Source organism: Rattus rattus, chromosome 1 (assembly GCF_011064425.1).
Source record: "Rattus rattus isolate New Zealand chromosome 1, Rrattus_CSIRO_v1, whole genome shotgun sequence".
Taxonomy (NCBI): Eukaryota; Metazoa; Chordata; class Mammalia; order Rodentia; family Muridae; genus Rattus; species Rattus rattus.
The window spans coordinates 29,474,838-29,494,123 of NC_046154.1; the positions used below are offsets into that span (position 1 = coordinate 29,474,838).

At 49.0% G+C, this 19,286-nt stretch overlaps 1 protein-coding gene across 1 annotated transcript in view; it reads right to left on the bottom strand.

Annotated features, from left to right (window-relative positions):
• Positions 1-8,028, bottom strand: part of Phc2 (polyhomeotic homolog 2) — a 99,448-nt gene extending 91,420 nt beyond the window's left edge. The window contains exon 1 of the mRNA XM_032897526.1: positions 7,952-8,028. The gene's annotated coding sequence lies outside the window, so the exon portion shown is untranslated. The remainder of the gene's footprint in view (positions 1-7,951) is intronic.
• Positions 8,029-19,286: the final 11,258 nt, after the last annotated feature.

Consider the following 19,286-nt stretch of genomic DNA (forward strand, 5'->3'; position numbering starts at 1 on the left):
CAACAAAAGGAGGCGGAACGCCATCACAGCCTTCCCTTCCCCCACGAGGCTGGAAGGACTTGACCAATGAGTCAGTTTGGGCTCAAGCTATACCAGGATATGGTCAGGATTTGGTTAAATTATTACACAGAGGAGGGGGAGGGATGAGGGGGAGTGAAAACTGGTTTTGAGACAGCAATAACGGCGAACACAAAAACGTACCTCGCCATCAGTACCGAGTGACCGTGAGTGGACCCAAAATGGGGAAAGGGCATGACAAGAGAACTTTTCCCTTTTTTCACCATCCCGTGTATAGATGAACAGAGCAGGGGACAAAGACGAGGGTGTGACGTGCGCAGTGCAGATGCTGTGGGGGTTGGGCTGTAATTCAGCCCCACAGGGAGCCTGTGGTTTGAGGAGCACTGCCTGTACAGATGGAGCATTGCCTGTGCAGATGGAGCACTGCCTGTGCAGATGGAGCACTGCCTGTCCAGATGGAGCACTGCCTGTGCAGATGGAGCACTGCCTGTGCAGATGGAGCACTGCCCGTGCAGATGGAGCACTGCCTGTGCAGATGGAACACTGCCTGTGCAGATGGAACACTGCCTGTGCAGATGGATCACTGCCTGTCCAGATGGAGCACTGCCTGTGCAGATGGAACACTGCCTGTGCAGATGGAGCACTGCCTGTGCAGATGGAGCACTGCCCGTGCAGATGGAGCACTGCCCGTCCAGATGGAGCACTGCCCGTGCAGATGGAGCACTGCCCGTGCAGATGGAGCACTGCCCGTGCAGATGGAGCACTGCCCGTGCAGATGGAGCACTGCCCGTGCAGATGGAGCACTGCCTGTGCAGATGGAGCACTGCCTGTGCAGATGGAGCACTGCCTGTCCAGATGGAGCACTGCCCGTGCAGATGGAGCACTGCCTGTCCAGATGGAGCACTGCCTGTGCAGATGGAGCACTGCCCGTGCAGATGGAGCACTGCCCGTGCAGATGGAGCACTGCCCGTGCAGATGGGGCACTGCCTGTGCAGATGGAGCACTGCCTGTGCAGATGGAGCACTGCCTGTCCAGATGGAGCACTGCCTGTGCAGATGGAGCACTGCCTGTGCAAATGGAGCACTGCCTGTGCAGATGGGGCGGGTGAGTCACAGCACACCTGTTCAGCAGCTCATTTCTCTCTCAGAGATTAACCAAGTCTCCCGCATCCCAGAAACAAATGGCTTATAACTGACCACAAAACGATAGAAATGAACTCCTGTTTAGCCATCCACTAAGCCCCTCAAGACATAATGGGTGGCTTTCCTAAGTCGCCAGTCTTCATGTTGGCTGGGCATCATCGGAATGTTCAAGATATTAGAGGGTGTCCTCTAAACCCTCTAGACCCAAAGAGTCCCCACAATATGAGGAACGAATAGAATATGTTCGGGTCCCTGTAACACAGTAAGGACTTTGGGTCACCAAACCATTTACCCAAAACAAAGGCTACGGGGTGGGTGGGGGGAACCAAAAAAATCTTTTCAACCTCAGGGGGCATCCTGCTGATATCTTCAGCCAGAAACTAGTCTATGAGCCTATCACACGAGGAATGAACATTCGGGGCATCCATCTCGTTAAAACTTATAAAGATTTCAAGGGTCAGGGAGATGACTTAGTAGGCAAACTCGTTTACTCTGCAAGCATAAAGACACAAGTTCAAATCCTGACGAACCGCATAAAGCTGGACATGGTAGTACATGTAATCCCAGCATTCCTAACCATGGGACTCGGATCCCCAGAAGCTCACCTGCCACCGAGTCAAAAACAAAGTAGAAAGCAGAGACTGACCCCACAGGTTGTCTGTCCTTTGACCTCCACCCATAAACCCTAGCATGTGCATGCCCCATCCCTACAATTAGGTTCCACCAGGCAGTAAGACAAACATAGGGTCCCTCTGACATCAGGATGTACCTTCTCATAAAACCCAGTCCTGCTTTCCAAAACAGTGCAGCATGGTCATGTGTAAGAGCTGAGTCACAGCTGGCTCCGACCCTATGCCTGGCCCACATTTGCTAGGCAACGTTAAGGAGACTTCTTCCGGCATTGTAAGGGACTTAATGGGATGAAGCATAGAGCGCCTAGCATGCGGCAAGCCCTCAATCAATGATAACTCTATGGCCAAGGCTTAAAATGACGTGCAGGTAGCAATTTTAAAAGTTCGAGAAGTGAATCGCCAGGGCCAGAGAGCTGAGTTGGTAGGTAATATGCTTGCCATGAAAACGTGAAGTCCTGAGCTCCATCCACAGAACCCAGGGTAAGTCGGTGTGGCAACGTGCTCTCGTAATCCCAGAGCTGAGCGGGTGAAGACAGGTGGATCTGGGCCTTGCTGGGATCCGGCCATCCCTGCCTGAATCCGTGAGTTTTAGCCCAGCAAGAGACCCTGTCTCGACAACAATAACAATAAAAACGCCAAGGTGGGTAGCATCTGAAGAAGGATGGCGGAGGCTTCCTCTAGCCTCCACATGTGTGAACACATACATGCACATGCATCAGCACACACAAGTGTACGCACACAGAGGGGTAACTGCTTTTAAGAGGTGTCAAAGAGGGTTGGGGATTTAGCTCAGTGGTAGAGCGCTTGCCTAGGAAGCGCAAGGCCCTGGGTTCGGTCCCCAGCTCCGGGGGGAAAAAAAAAAAGAAAAGAGGTGTCAAAGAAGCAATATTTCAGGACAGAATTATGAAGCAGACGGGGAAGGCCCAGTCTTTTGCTAGACTCTCTTTCCCTTTCTTGTCTTCAGTGGCAAGCACATATGGATCGGCGGCACTGCTCCATTCCTAATTTGTACTATGCTCCTCTTTTTATCTGGCCCTTTAGTGCTCCTATGCCCCGTCCCCCAACTCAGGTGATGCTATTGTTGAAAGAGTTATGAATGGCCTCCCGTTTATTAGACAAGACGCATTCCTCACAAGTCCTGGACAGTTTCACATTGCAGACTCATTCCCACCTTAACCCCTTTCTTCTCTTGACTCGTGGGGGGATACCACGTACCCATGGCAACAGCATGGAGCAGAGGATTTTGTGTGACAGACCAAGGTAAACCCCATGACTCCTTCGCTTCGAGACCCAACAGGCCTGCAGCAGTGTCTGGCTTGGCTGTCCCTTGTTCTGCGTCGGCTGGCCCTGTGTCCTTCAGGGATACCACACACGATGGTGGATAGGATGCCTGTGCCACATAAATGAGTTGAACAGCACTTTTGCTTCTCAGACACCCCTCATTCCCTGCCACGTTGACTCCAGGGAGGCAATCTCAGGGCTCCCTCTTCAAATCTCTACCCTGGTATTCTTACATGGTTACCACAGATGAACTAGCTAACCTCCTGGCTTCCACTGTTCCACTCTCCATATCAGACACATGCCCAGAAGCCCGACTCTCTCTTCGGAACACCAGTCACCCCCAACACCCAAGCACAGGGCTTGCCCCCTGAGAAATCCTAGTGCCGCTTTCAGATACTGCAGTCCTCACTCTCTCTTCTTCCCCAAACCAGTTTTCCGTGTGGTCTGTCTCATTTTTGCTAACTCTTCACCAGGGTCGAGACTATGCCGATGCGCTCTCGTCTTTGTCGTTCAGATCCAACTACCATCTTGTTCTTTACAGACTGGACTCGCCTGTGATTTTCTTTGAGTCACCCTAACCCTCTCCCAGCCGCCCTGTTTAAATAACTTGCTAGCTGACTGCGTTGTCCATTCTCTCCCTACCAAACTCCAGTCTTTATCCTACCACTGAGAATCTTCTCAAACTTTACTTTCACAACACCACACTTACCTAACCCCAGATCTGCCATGTCCCGTCTGTAGGCTAAAATCGTAACTCTTCAGGTTGCCGCTCCATGCCTCCTACAGCCTGTCTACTTGAGCTTGAGCTTGCTGGACTGGTTAGCCCTGTCAGCTGACCCCTTGAAAACTCTCAAAATATTCCGGCCTCACATTTTATGAGCACTGGGTTTTCTGTCTGGGAATTTCTCCCCATCTTCCTTCCGGAAGATTCTACCATGGCTCTGCATTGATTTTGCTGTTGCTGTTGTTGACTCTTTAGGGACTCTTATCTTTCGCCTTGTTGAGGTGTGAGTTCTTACTTCCTCTGCACTGCCCTGACTTTCCAGCTCATTCTCCAGACTCCTCCTCCCACCTCCATAGAGGAAAGGAGGGGATGGCAGGCATGATGTCTGTGCATGCAGCATTTAGCGAGTTCCAGCGGTCTGTCAGGCTTGCACAGTGAGACCTTTTACCACTAAGCCATCTCTCTGCCCTTGCTTTGCGTTTTGAGAGAGGAGCTAGCCTCAAAGTCACTACTTAGCTGAGAATGACCTTGAACTCCTATTCCTGTGTTGGGATTACAGGTATCTGTGAGCTTGGCTCTCCTTGGCGGGGGAACAGTTCTTCCTTGGGAATCACAGTGCCGAATGCTTTCCTTTCTTAATCAATGTAATGATTTACAGATCGATTTAGGTGCTGAACTGACTTACATTTGGAGTCCATTTACATATGAAGCCAGTAGAAACCAAAGTCAGGGAGTTTGCCTCAAGCCAGGAGGACAGTGACAATAGAACTAGGATCGGATCTTTCTAAGCTGAGAATACCTCAATCCAAACCCCCTACCTCATTTCCGGTCTCCACCAAAGCACAAATGCCCCACCTTGTTTGCGCACAAACTATGTGTGACTGTGTTGACAGAGACGGTGGCTCCTCGGGGTTCACAGCACTGACAGACTTGTCTGCTCACCCAGAGCACATTAGAGGCCACCGGCGTCACCTCCTTTACCTGGCTTCATTGTTGATATCAAAACTCACTACAATTAATTCTCGAAAGAAATGTGGGGCACGCCGGACGGGTCTGTGGGTAAAGGACTTGCTATGCAAATGTGATTGTCAGCAATCCGGGTGCTGTTGCAGCAGGACGGAAAGTGGAGACAGGAGAATTCCCAGAAGCTCACAGGTCAGCTAGCCTGACCCACACAGTGCAGCAGAAGCAACGAAGCCCTGTCTCAAAATGGTGGAAGGTGAAGATCAACAGCTGAGGTGGACCTCTGCCCTCCATGTATGCTGTGGCATGTGCATGCACACACACATACACAGACCACACACATATGAGCACACACATCATATACACACACACATTGTACATGCATACCCTCCCCCAAGCACACAAAGGAAATTTGGGGTTAAGTGATGCAAAAGGGTCTTTATCTGATTCTAACACGCATTGTATTCTGGGGATGAGATCCACCCTACAGGTCTGGGGTCATCCTCGCGCTGTTTCATAATGACCGAGAAGTAAAATCAGGCTGGCGAGCTGGGAGCGGGTGAAGTAACAGACAGTTGCAGTTCTGGACATAGGTACTACGGAGAAGGGTGTGATTGCTCTGCTCTGATAGCTGGATCTTAGTTTGAGAAACTACAGAAGCAAATCATAGGTGGAACTGGGACTAAGGGGAGGAAAGGAAAAGAGAGAGGAAGGAGAAAGGACAGAAAGGCGACAACCAAGGAAATAGTCCACGCAGGAGATGGGCGGGTTCTGTTCTACACAGACACTTGAAGCAGTTAGTCACTGCTGTTGTACACGGCTGGCACCATGAACAGCAGGTTCCGGCCTGTTTGCACGATTTATAATCTACCTGGAACTCACAAGTTGTTCAGACTCACCTAAAACTCTATATGTAGCCCAGGCTGGCTTGGAACTGCCTCATCCAGTTGCTTGTGTTAGGATTACAGGCGTGTGTAACCTCCCTGGCTGCAATCCCTCCCTCCTTCTCTCCCTTCCTTCCTCTGTCCCTCCCTTCCTTCCTTTTCTTTCTTTCTTTCTTTTTTTTTTTTTTTTTGAGACAAGGTTTCTCAGTGTAGCCCTGGCTATCCCGGAACTAACTCTGTAGACCAGACTGACTTTGTACTCAAGAGATCTGCTTGCCTCTGCCTCACAAGTGCTGGGATCAAAGGTGTGCACCAGCGCTACCCACCCTGCATCCTTCCTTCATTCACCCTCTAGTTCCTGATCTCATTTCTCTGGGATTCGCAGGTTCAATATCCACCATGCTTCTCCAAGCAGTGACTTTCATTTTTTTTTTTTTAGATGTATGTATGTATGTATGTATGTATGTATGTATGTATGTATGTATATGAGTACACTGTAGCTGTCTTCAGACACACCAGAAGAGGGCATCAGATCCCATTACAGATGGTTGTGAGCCACCGTGTGGTTGCTGGGAATCGAACTCAGGACCTCTGGAAGAGCAGTCAGTGCTCTTAACCACTGAGCCATCTCTCCAGCCTGGGCAGTGACTTTTTTTTACATTTGCCCTCCTTGGATGCTGCTGTGAGTGCCTTGCATTGTGCCCAGGGTCAGGCTCTCTACTTTGGGGCTGTTGAAAACCACTCCTTTCTATTTCTACTTGTTGAACCTTTTTTCGGGCGACAAAGACCAGGAGTGAGGCTCACAAAAGCCCACGAGGTGGAATACACGGGAAAATACCACTGGACAATCATGGTAAGATTACATGTAAGCCAACTCTTGAAAAGTCACACAGTAAAGGAGGCAGGATTGCAATTCCCAAATAAAAAGAAGGGGTGGGGGAGCTATTCCTGTGAGATAGAATTTTCCTTAGTCACAGCACTCACTGAGTCTTTCTTCTGTGGATGTCCTCCCTAATCTTCCCAAAGAACTCCTATTCATCCTTCACACTTTGCTGAAGCCCATTCTCTGGGAAGCCAGGGAACCTCTGACATTGGATACATTTAACAGATCCGTTCCTGCATCCCCATCTGTTCTTCTGCTATCACTTGGGTTAACAGTTCGTCTCTTCCACCACCTCTCTGAGGACAAGGGCTAATTATCTTAGTCCGTATAGCATCCTCTAGACACAACAGCGCGCCTGGCATATACCAAGTGTTTGTCGTTGTGTTGGTAAATACGCAGCCTGCAAGTACAATTCGCACTTCATTTGCAAACCTCGGTTTGGTTGCTGGGGCTTTTCATGCGAAAACACGGTTCCCCTTGTTATGAACAAACGATCTGAGACTCATAAAGTAAGCTCCATCCATGACGGCACATTAGTCTACTCTACGTACCCTGGAGACGGGAGCATTTCCCCTCCACTCTAACCCTCCTGGGGCCGGCTTGATATTAGCAGCACATCTCCGTGCTAGCATTTCCATTGTGGCGAAAGCTAAATTACACCAGGAGCCTAATGCGGCCACCAGTCTTAGTGAATTGGGGGAAGGGGTAATTAGAAGACAACATTTCTGTAGCAGACCGAGGAGCGGAGATGGAGGAGGAAGTTGATTTAAATCTAGCATTAAAAGAGATTCGCCAGAAACTCAAGCAAAACAGGAGCTTCTTCAGGACATGACAACATACCCTGGTGCCCAGGGTCTGTTCATAGTTGTCAGGTCGCAAAACGGGGGCAGTGCCTGCCTTGGGCACCCCTCCTTCTCTACCTTGGGACCTGCTTTGCTGAAGGAGAGAGCTCTTATTTTTCTTCCAGTAACAACAACCACAGTTTGCTCCCCAACGCAAGGTCTCGATCTCGCCTAATCCCCAGCAACCCCCACCAGGCTTGACTCAAAAGTGCCAGTGGCTGGACTGTCAGGCCGCGGCAGAGCAGGCCGGACCCCGGTGTCCCCTCGAAGACACGGGCCTCAGGGGCCGGCCTCTCCACGTAAGAAGGCCACGCGCCCCCGAGATCGCGCGGCTTCAGGGACTCTCCTGCCTCCCGCAAGCCCTGGACCCCTGAGATCTCCGTGGTCCTCATCGCGGCCGGGTCCGCGTCGGCGGTGAACCGGTGTCCACCGCGCTGCCCAGCCGCGCGCGGCCGGGCCCTCTCGCCGCACCGTGACAGCTAGGTGCCCAAAGGGTTAAGCCCGCCGCGCGGCGCCGGGTGTCCCCCGCGCGCCGCCCCGCCGCCGCCAGCCGGCCCCAGCGCGCACGCGCCCGCCCGTTACCTGCGGTGGCCTCCGCGCTCCTCCTCCACCTGGCCGCGTTCTCCCGGGGCCGCCCCTCAGCCCGCCCCCTCGGCTCTCCGCCGCGCACCCTGCTGGCTGCCCCGCAGTGGCCTACGGAGGAGGAGCCTGGGGGTCGATTACCATGTATTAGCATACCGGAGCGTGTCACGTGCCCACTCGAGCCAATCCTCACTCTGGAAAGGCGGAGATTGAATTGAACACGCCTTAGTGCTGCTCCGGGACTGAACCGGTTGCCGTGGCAACGAAGGGGCGGGCGGAGGAGGGGCCGGGGAGGTTCTGGAGCTTTACGGTCCCCCGAGAGCATCCCCTCTACCTGAGCTCCGCACCGGGACCCCAGTGTACTTTTCCTATTCTGCATATGGAGTGCACCTCAAATCGGCCTAGCCAGGGAAATTCAGATTCCTGAAATGCTCTGAACACTTAAACCACGTGCCTAACACTTTTCTGCAGCTAACTCGCTGGTAGCCTTATAAAGTTCATATGATAAACCTAAGTTGGTACTGGGGCAAGCATATGATCAGAGAGGCTCCGCCACACACCTAAAGTCACACAACCACCGCCCTACACTGAAGAAGTGGAAATATGAAAACTTAAGGCCCAGGGCTCTCCTGCATTCATCACAATTTCAAATAGTCGAGGAAAAGACTATACAAACGGAAAGAATCTTCAATATGACCAGTGGAGCACTTTATACTGCCCCACGATGAGCTTCTGAGGGATAAGCCTGGTGTCCGAATTACAGATGAGGCCTGGGCCAAACTCCATCTATGTATGCTCAAACTATCAAAAATTTTATATTGTCTTAATTGCACCATTGCTATAGCCACTTTACTGATTCAGACACCGAACCTTCGGCAGGGCAAGCAAACCTTATTTACACCTCCAGTGCTTCAAACATTTAGATTCCAATCCTGGCTTATCTTACTCCAAAGCTATGGTCCAATGGCACCTCACTGTACCCGACTAAATCTATTTAACTTAGATTTAGGCATAGGAACACCTTCCCTAATAGAGCTGTCACTCCAGATTGAAATATATTCTGTGACAAGTGGCATGTGTTGAGGTCACAAAAGATAAAGTCACCCAGTTGATAAGGGACCCTAGAATTCTGCCTTTGCCTTCATCTCTGTTGAACTGGTAATTCACCTAATGGGACAAACACTCCTATACAAACTTGTTCAGCTTAGTGGCCCACCGATTTTAATGTAGCATGGACCGATTACTGGATTAGGCCCTGTGGTTCAAATGAACAATCTAGACCCTTCTGGATCATTTAAAATATATGAACATTTCTTCCCACCAGACTGATTTAAAATCCAATTTCCTCTGAAACTGCGACTACTGTGACACTTAAGAGCACAGACATAGAGGCAAACCTACTTGGGTTAACATGCTGCTTGGCCACTCATCAGCTGTGTGATCTGAGGCATGTTCTATAACCCTCAGTTTGTGCCTCAGTTTCTTCACCACAAGACAGGATAGGAATGCCAGAGGCATTAAAGAATTAATGTATGAAAGGCATGTGATAAATACATGCCTGGCCCAGTGGGGAAGACTCCATTCTTGCTAGCTATGGTCATTTCCACATCTGGCCCAGGATCTCCCAGGAGACAGACAACCCACGTGTCCAGATGGCTCCTCCCTTCCTGGCAGTGGGACACAGAAGTCGCCCGTCATCCCCTGTGGCACATTAAACAGCCTGTTGTGCTGGTGGAGGCTTGTTACCTCTGCAAATGACATTCTCTTTTCTCAGGACCATAAATAATTCCCAGGCTCAAAGGGCCTGGTCTCTCTTGCACATCTCCTAGCACCAAATTACCGGAGTGGCTCCTTGTCCAAGAGGAGCTTGGCAAGCAAGAGCAGCCATTAGTCAGGGCCCTTGAAGCAGTTTTATGAGGGCCTTAATGAGGGAGATGAGCTGTCCTCAGGAACTGGGGCCGTCTTTCCTGGCCACAGGAAATGAGCTCTTTGTGCTCAAAGGGTCTCAAAGCCCTGGCACAAGGAGTGTTCAGGAAGTGGGCTAGGGACTGGCCATTGTTGACACAGGCAGCCCCAGGGCGAAACAACCTCTGTCCTGCTCCGCTCCCTAGAAGGTCAAATTACTCATGCTCTTACACAGCCGCAATAGCGCCAAAGGGCGGAGTGTGGTTGTAGGTGTTAAACCTCTGATTCCTACTGTCACCCCTAACTCCCCAGACCCTTATCCCTCAAAGACATCACAGTAGAGAACAATAGTTAATGGCAGTGTTCCTGGAACTGGATGCGAATCCCAATCCCTCCACTCGAATGTCAGCGCAACAGTGAGAAAGTTCCTCAAACACCTTTGCACCTCAACTTCCTTATCTGTAAAATGGGAACACAGTGATCACTGCCACAGGTTCTTGCTGGGATTAAAGGAATTATTAAGAAAGACAGCCGGACTCCCAATAAGCATTTCTGATGCATTAGATAACTGGACAGAGACACTTTAGTCCAGTAAATGTACATTCTGTATGTGTACCTGTAGCCTTAAACAACCGGCCTCAGGCCTCTCTCCACCTCATGTTGGTCCTCAGTCCCCTCTAAGATGGGTATAAAGGAGTCCCAGGAAATAAAGATCCTATGGTAGAGAGCTTCAGTTTGCACCCTGGATCTGTCATATTCCTTGTGCTGTGTTAGAACCAGAACAAGTTATTTTACAGATCCGAGCCTCAGAGCCTTTATCTGTGAAGGGAGATTAACTCCTCTGGAGCCATCCTGAGCCCGATGGGGTCTGGCAGGAGATGGTGAAGGCCTGTACAGGGCAGAGGTTCTAGTCCTTCTACATCCTCCTCCTCTAACTTAGCTCTTCAGGCATGAAAATAACTAAAGATTATGAAGGACTTACCCGGCCTTCTGTTATACACATTTCTCTTAATCCTCATGCTGGACCAAGGGCCCAGAGAGAGACAGTAGCTTGTCCAAGATCTCCATGGTGTCTGTGGCTAATCGAGAGTTCCTGCCAAGACTATCAGATTCCCAAGTTCATGTTAAGAACCCACTGTGTGCGTATGAGTGCGTGCGCACGCAAGTGTGTGTGTGTGTGTGTGTGTGTGTGTGTGTGTGTGTATAAGAGAGAGGGTTCCCTTTCCATCCAACTGTCTGCTCTCTCCAGTACCCACCAGTGCTCAGCATAGGGAGCACTCCATGTGGGCACGAGCATTTACAGAGTGAGTGGAAAGAGATGAGAGAACGTTCTTATGAAGTAAAGGTCCAAGAAGAAGGGTGAGGAAGAGGGAAGAAAGAGAGGGAGAAGATGGATGCACTTGTATTAAGGGGTCTATAAAGTCCAATGACTAAATTCTGAGAGCAGGGAAAGTTAACACATTGCAGACCAGAGCCAAATTATCCTGGGCTATTTTGAGTCCCTTAGTCTCCTTGAAAGGCACTCATTGCCCACACTGGTATCTAATCTAAGATCTTAGGATGCTCACAACTTTACAATGTACTCATTGCAGACTGTCGGTATCAGGAACTGCCTTCACCTCCAGCAATGATGTCACTTACAGGCCTGGGACTGGTGCATTTGTTGCCATGGCAATGGCCATACATTCCCAGCATGCATTTGGTTCAGCTCCTACCTTTACCTGGGAGTAGTTATGTCACAGTTTAAATAAAAGGCAGACCCTTCCTGCCCGCCTCCTCTCTTTTTCTTCTTTCTCTCTCCCCCACTTCTGTCTCTGTTGTCCTCAATAAACCTCTTCCACGTGGGGCTGTATTGACCTGGTGTGGTCTGTCCAGGACACGGACATGAGCTGTGATTCTATCACGACACAGACCATTAGCTTCCACTACTCCAATTGCTAAGAATGTCATCAGATAGCATCTGAAACCTACAGCAGAAATCCTCCCACTTTGCTGGAACAGCCCACCCACGCCCACCTCCCCAGGGTGTTTGGTACACACTTTGATTTATGGTTTTCTTCGTTCTGTAACTATCGAAATGCCATGTAACCACTTCCACTGTAGACCATAGTCTTTTGGAAAACACCAATCCATGTTCACGGACTGTGACCTCTTCTATTTGGTTCCAGAATAAACTCTTATTCTCTCTGTGAGTAGAACTGGATTGGGGTTTACGTCCTTGTCCCGTGATGGGAACTGCTTACCTTGGGCTGTCCCAGGGGGAAGGCTTCTTATCTGATGACACCCTCTGTCCGCTAAACAGTCATGTGGAAGGGTTCCCCCTTTTTTGTGGGGGATTTGTCTTTTAGAGTTCAGAGGTCTGATGTGTACCCAAAGATGACTCTTCTTCAGCACACGTTCAGGGAGATGTTGGGGTCCTCCTGGAGCCCTCTGGAGAGTTTATTAAAAAAGCATCAGAAGGGCGATTTCCACAGGAGCCTTAGTTTCCAACTGTAACGAGACATCAGAGATTGGATGGCTTAAACCAACACTGATGTATTTTCTCCCAATCTAGGATCCCAGAACCTGAAATCCCAGTGTCTTAATCTGGATGCTCAGTGACGCATCTGTCCTGAATCTCTTTTCTAGTTTCCCGTGACTGCCAGCAACTACTGACATTCCTTGGCCTAACGGTACCTCAATCCAATGTCTGGTTCTGTTTTCTCGTGGCATTCTCTCTCTGTATCTGTGTTCAGATTTTCCTCCAGTCATCCTAATCCAGTGCAGCCCTGGTGTAACTAGACGATCGAAGAAGGTCTCATTTGCAGGCACTGGGCTATAACTTTGTTTGGGAGACGCAGTTCAACCCTCCACATGTATGTATGTTTGGGACAAGCTGTGGAGAAGACGGGGAGGGAAGGAGCAAAGAAAGAAAAGGGTTGAAGAGAAAGAAAGGGGGTGGCAGAGGTCTGTGTTCACGGTAGCAGCAATCAGGATGTGAGCAGGGTCCCTCAGGAATAGGACCAACCTGTTCTTCTTGGCCCACTTCATTCTTTCTCCATATCATAGACTCCCATAGCAGACCAGAGCGCCTGCAGAGATTTATTTGTTCACTCCACGGCTGCCAATCAAACTCTGCGGGGAAGGCGTGGTCTGGGTAGTGGGTAGGAGCAGTCTAGGGTATCACATTAAGTCTGAACACAGCTAGGAGCAGAACAAAATATCCCCAACCCCAATCCTGGGCCCTGTTGATACCTGCTAAGAAGTCTGCCTCCCACTCTGGACCCAAATACCCAGTTCTCAGACAAATCTGAGTTATTAAACGCTGTGTTGTAAGGCATCAGCCAGTTCCCTAGGCTCTACCAGCTGATTCGCTCTCTAAAGGGCCTCAGAGACACGGACAAAGCTAGAAACATCCCGGCTCTGAGTGTGATCTGGTATCCTTTCTACGCTTTCACCCAATTAATCTCCTAACCCTGAAAACATCATCTCTGGGTGCAAAGGCTAAATTGGGCACAAGGGAACTTTCTGTGGGTGGAGACAATGACTTGTTTATCTTTTTTTTTTTTTTTTTTTGGTCCCAGTGTTACTATAGAAGCCATCATGGAATTTCCCTTGAAAACCTATTTCTTCAGTGGGCTGGGGAGGTAGCTCAGTGGTTGAAGTTCTTGCTGGATAAGTAAGAGGATCTTAGGCTCTCTGGCATGGTGGTATATTTGTAACCCAGCATTGGAGGAAGATGGAGAGAAGTAGATCGTCATCGCCTTGCTGGCCAGCCAAGCTGGCTTTAACCGGAAGCTCCAGAGTCACCAAGAGACTCTGTCTCAAAGGATAAAGTTGGAAGGTGATAGAGGAAGATGTACTGATGTCAACTTCCGGCCTTCACACGCCCCTGCACCGCCTGCAAGGAGACAAGCACCCCCTGACACACTCACAAATCATTTATTCAGTGAATAAACTCATGTAGCTCTGGATAAATGCCAAAAGTTCTCTGTAGGTTACTGGTCTACCTCCCACAGAAAGGAAAGGACTTGGTTTGGTTTAAGTCGCTCACATTCCATCGTCAGAGCTCTGTCAATCTTAACATACCATTTGCTATTTTATTGTAAGAAAGGAGGGGGTTTTGATCCTAATGCTTGTGGCTGGTGTGGATATGGTCCTGCCTAGAGCTGTCATAAGATGAGAAATCAGCCTGGAGCAGCGAGGTTGAAAACTAGTCCAGGCAGGGGTCAGAGATGGGGTCAACCCAGCAGGAGTTGTCAGATGGGAGCAGGGGTGAGAGGCGGGTCAGATGTGAGATCAAAGCTCAGGAACTGGGGCAGGTATGGTCACTCCTGAATCTCCTGAGGAAGAAGGCTTGTTAGCTGGAGCCCCTTGGGAAGACAGATCATTAGGGTCTCTGAGTTAGGCCTTCTGCGTACAGGTCCCGGGAGGTTCTTTGTAATTGATCTGGATTGGTGTCTCCTACTTCTGAAGGGGATGCAGGCAGTGCTATTCATTAGACTTCAGGTTCATACAGTCACATTAACCGTGGTGTAGCATGCTTGGCCCTCAGAGAGGGGCATCGTATTGGGAGGTGGGGCATAGAGAGAGGAAGTAGGGTCGCTAGGGGGTAGACATGCTTGGGCACTGGTCTCTTCTCTGTCTGCTCCCTCTCTGCCACAAGGATGTTCTGAATCGCAATAGGCCCCAAATCAGCAGAGCCAAGGACTATAGATTAAAATCATGAGCTAAAATAAACCAGATGTTTTTAATCACAGCAATACAAAGTTTGTCTAACCCAACAACCCAGGGTGGTTGTTGTTGTTGATGATGCTGCTGATGATTTTGGTTTGAGTTTGCTATGGCCTTTCTTTTTATGAAGTCTAGAAGAGATTTGGAAATATGGTTGTTTGTTTACTAATCCATTTAATCATTCATTCATTTGTTAATATGTCACTTATTTTGTAGGTACCACCTCCGCCCCCCCAACTCCCCAGACTCCTGTAAAGCATCAATAACCCTCTTCATCAACACTCCAGCAGGGAGTCAGTACCAGAAGTACGGTGCTCTTCTCTGCCTTCAGCTCTCTGTGCCCTGGTTGGATTCAGAGGTTTTACCTCTGGTGCCACTTGGACACAATGGCCTTCATTGCAAAACCATCACTATATTGTAAGGAGGAAAATCAAACAAATGAAGAAGTCATTTGTACTTGGTGGTCCAGTTTCCAGTGGGTTGACATTGGGCAAGTCCCGAGGAGAAGCCACCTTCTATTGCCTGCCCTGTTATCTCTAAAAATGGCTTCACCCTTTCACGTTTCTACAGGGTTGGCCAAAGAACAAACACACCCGTGACTCTGCACTTCGGCTCAGACAACAGATGATGGGTCAGGGTTGGTATTCTGAACCAAGATGGGTCCATCCTACCCTGTCTCTAGGCCTCTGAAACTCCTGACTGCTCTGGCTACTTTTGGAGTGGAGGAACAGTTGTCAGTAGACATTTCTCATGATGCATGTCACAGAAGATAAAGAGCTGGTCGGTCTGCAGTGAGGAAGAAAAGCCAGTGATCAGGGACTCAGGTCACAGAAGGTCTGGATGGGCTATCCTGAGACTCAGTAATCACTCCCTTCGTGCACATCCCATGGAGAAAAATATGGAGGGCACTCCTTATCTACCTGGTGCCCAGAAGGTGAGATTTCCTCCTCATAACTGATCATCCGTGTCTCAAGAGCTGTTCAAGAGAGAAGCATATTCAAGGGTCTTGGTCTGGAATCTGGAGACCAAGAAGTCTTTACCCAGATCCAGAGTTTCTGTCTCTACTTTAAATGAGCTTTGTGTTGGTGTGAGGACTATCTCCCGTCGTCTGGTTGACTGTAGAAAGAATTGTCTAGGCTAACAAAATGTGTGTGTGTGGGGGGTGTGCATTAGATTCTAAGGGCTCTTACACAATGAACGTGCGGTTCTTTGATAGAGTCCCAACATGGTAGCATTACTGGGTGGTGAGGAAGATAAGAGTGAGGTCTTGGTGAAGAAGGTCACTTGTGGAGAATGTGCTCAGCTTACCCAGCGTCTCTTCATCCCCTTGCTGCTTCCGGTCTGTGGAGAAGGGAAAAGTAGTCCCCGTTATACGTTCCTGCCACCATAATGTTCTACCTACGTCCATGGGACCAAGTAACCATGAGCCAACCAAACTCTAAAACCTTGAGCCAAAACAAATCCTTCCTCCCTTAGGCTGTTTCTGTCTGGTATTTGGTCATAGTGACAAGAAAAAGAAAAAAGGAAAAAAGTAAACAATACAGCCAGGCATTTCAAGAACATAGGGTGGAGGAAAGGTCTCTGGGGTCTTGAGCCTGACCAGGGTTACAGGGGAAGGATTGTTAATAGACAACATTGTTTAGTTAGAGAAATGTCCAAGAGCATCACAGCCTTTCTCTCCTCCGCCACGATCAGTGTTGTTCTGTTGCCTAGTGTTCACCATTCTTCCTGTGTTGACATCGTTCTCTGCATGCCTGGCATTGGTGGTTTGTGGTTTCAACGTGAATTGTACCCCCTCCATGTAAAGAGAATCGCTTCTCAGCATCACCTGTCAATAAAAAAGCCGATGGCCAATGAGCTGAGGCAGGAAGTAGGGGTGGGACCCCGGAAGGAAGACAGAGGATTCTGGGAAATAGTGCGAGAATAAAAGGAGACCGAGAGTCTGTAGAGAGTCAAGAGAAAGTGGAGGAGATAAACCTAGGAGATGAATGTAAGCCTGCAGGAGCTGAACACGGGATAGTATAAAGAGAGCCGCCGAGAGGGAATAAAAGGAGGTACCAGGAGAGGTTTGAGATTCCAGCTAGACGCTGAGGGGGATGCAAAGAAAGAAGTGAAATAAGAAGCAGGCTGGACTGAAGAGAGGTAAACATAGGTAGACATAAACTAGTTTAAATGGGTTAAAGAAGCTACGGGTTAGTCAGGGAATGACCTAGGCATTCACTGATAAATAATTAGTCTCAGAGCTATCATTTTGGGAGCCACAGCTGGGAAAGGAAAGCATGGGATTTAATTTTATTACTCAGGTAGGTTTACATGGTGGTGGAACTTTTCGGAAAGGTTGTGGACCAGTTAGGAGGTGGGTACTTGCTGAAGGAAGTGGATTGACTGACAGGTGGGCTTTGAGGTTTCCTAGCCCAGCCTCACTTCTTGTTTGTGTACTGCTTCCTGACTGCTGCTGCAGTGTGAGTAATAGTCACTGGCTTCTGCCACACGCTTTCTAACCACCACGACACTGGACTGTACCCGTACGTTCACAGAGTAAGCTGAAGTAAACCCTCCCCGAAGTTGCTTCTTGCCGTGTAATTTTGCCACAGCCACAAGAAAAGTAAGTAACCCAATGGTGAAGGTTTTTCTGTCCCTCTTGAGGTTAGGGAGGGGTGATAAGTAGCAATGTGGAGTACAGCTCCTAGGGCATCCCTTCCTGTAGGCTTGTCTCTAGTCCACACCACGGACTTGATGCCTGTTGCCCCTTTCAGCACCTCTGATCTAGTCAGCTATATCTAGCCCCCACTCCCACCACGGTACACATAGGGTTGACATTTAGCTCAGATTAAGAAGCCATTAAAGTACATTTCCGTTGATGGCTGTTCCTAGCCTCTGGATGCTCTCCCGAATCCTTCTCTGACATCCACCGTCCCCCCCCCCAATCCCTCAGATATCTGTTTCTTCAGTAACTACAGGATTAATATCAACCTGGAATATCCAGTGTACTCTTCAATAGCTTAAGGCTGGACACTGGCGTGTTTTCCAATTTGGTTCTGCCCCTGCTGCTTCCAAATGTCTCCTTATTTGCACAGAAGATTTAGAGACTTTACTCTGTTTTTCCTTTCATTCATGCACTTAATGAGGTTTTGTGTGACAGCTTTGGGCCAGCCCTGGGCTAAGTGTTGAGGATATACACTAAAGAGAACCAATATGGGAGGATACATAGTGGTACAGAGACAGATAAAGAAAATTAGGAGAGAAGCAAATAAATATATACAGTTTGGGCATTCTTGATTCCCAAACCCCACAGGCTTCGAACCCTAAGACACTGAGCATCAAGTAGATATGAATACGGATGTTGGAAACAGGTCACACATGGTCTGATGAGTACCGTCAAGAGTCTAGTTATGGTCAAGAGCTGCTCTACCCAAGCCTTATTCCCAGCCCCCACATGGTGCCTCACGGCTATCTAACTCCTGTCCTGAGTGGGCTAACACTGTTTTAAAAGCTTCTGTGGGGACCAGGCATGCAAATAATGCACAAACATGCATTCAGGCAAAGCACCCATGCATATAAAATAAAACAAATGTTTTTTTTAAAGCCCGGTTATACTAAAAACATTGGACTCTGAAGCTTCAAATATATATATATATATATATATATATATATATATATATATATATATATTACATGAAACAGAAATGATTCCTATCTTTGGACTTGGGTCCCATTTTCAAGAGAGCTTGTATATGCAAATATTCCCCAATTGGAAAAAAATACAAAACCAGAAATACTTCTATCTTAAGCATTTGAAATAAAGGACACTCGGACTGCTCCCTCAAGTTCTGACAGAGCTGCTAAGTGAAAGAGGAGGGAGGAAATTTTGGGTTAACCTGGAACAGATGTGCTTTTAGACAGGAGGCCTTGAAGGACTCTAGGCAGAGATCTTTAGGCCCGGGGACCCAGCACATAGGAAAAACATGGTATCAAATGAACTCAACTGAGGTCATCTGGCTCAGAAGGAGCCAGTCTGGGCTTGGGGGATGGAGGTCTGGGAAACTTTGAAGTTTGGATTCTTTTTCTCCCTTTTGGATGCTGTGGTCACTCAGCCACCTTCCCGAGATTCTTAGGGGTGGGCCTCAGATCTCCTGCAAATCACTGCTGGCCTGCCTAGCCCATAAGCAAATACTCCCACCATGTAAGACACAACCAGAGGCCTCCTGCCTCCTCAGCCAGGATAAGAATGTCTTCGACTAAACTGGGCTGGACCAGGAGAGTCTCCTAGGAGCTAAACCCTTGGAAGGGATGGGAGGAAGAGCTCTCCCCGCTCCTCCATTGCACACTTTTGTACTTAGCTCCTCAATCTTGACTTCATTCAAGGTCATGATGCAGCTACTCCATTTCTGGACCAAGCCGAGTCGTTCAAGGGCAGATGCCTGGCCCCAGGAAAGGCAATCTTTGGGCAGAAGAGATGCAGAGACCAGAGGGGCTAGCCTCGTGAATTGAGACAGTGAGGACGGCATGTAGGGCTTCTTTTTATCAGGGATTGGAGGGAGGGGTGAAGGTAGCACATATGCCAAGAACAGATCCTGGCTGTAGGATCTGCTGCTAAGTGCCTCCCAGTGTCTTTTACCCTCAGTGCTGACAAGTATTCAGCTGCCTCTTACTGCCTGGAAGGTGTGGAAAGGTCGAAGTCCCAATTTCTCATCAAGGTTGACTTTGAGGCTGAGAT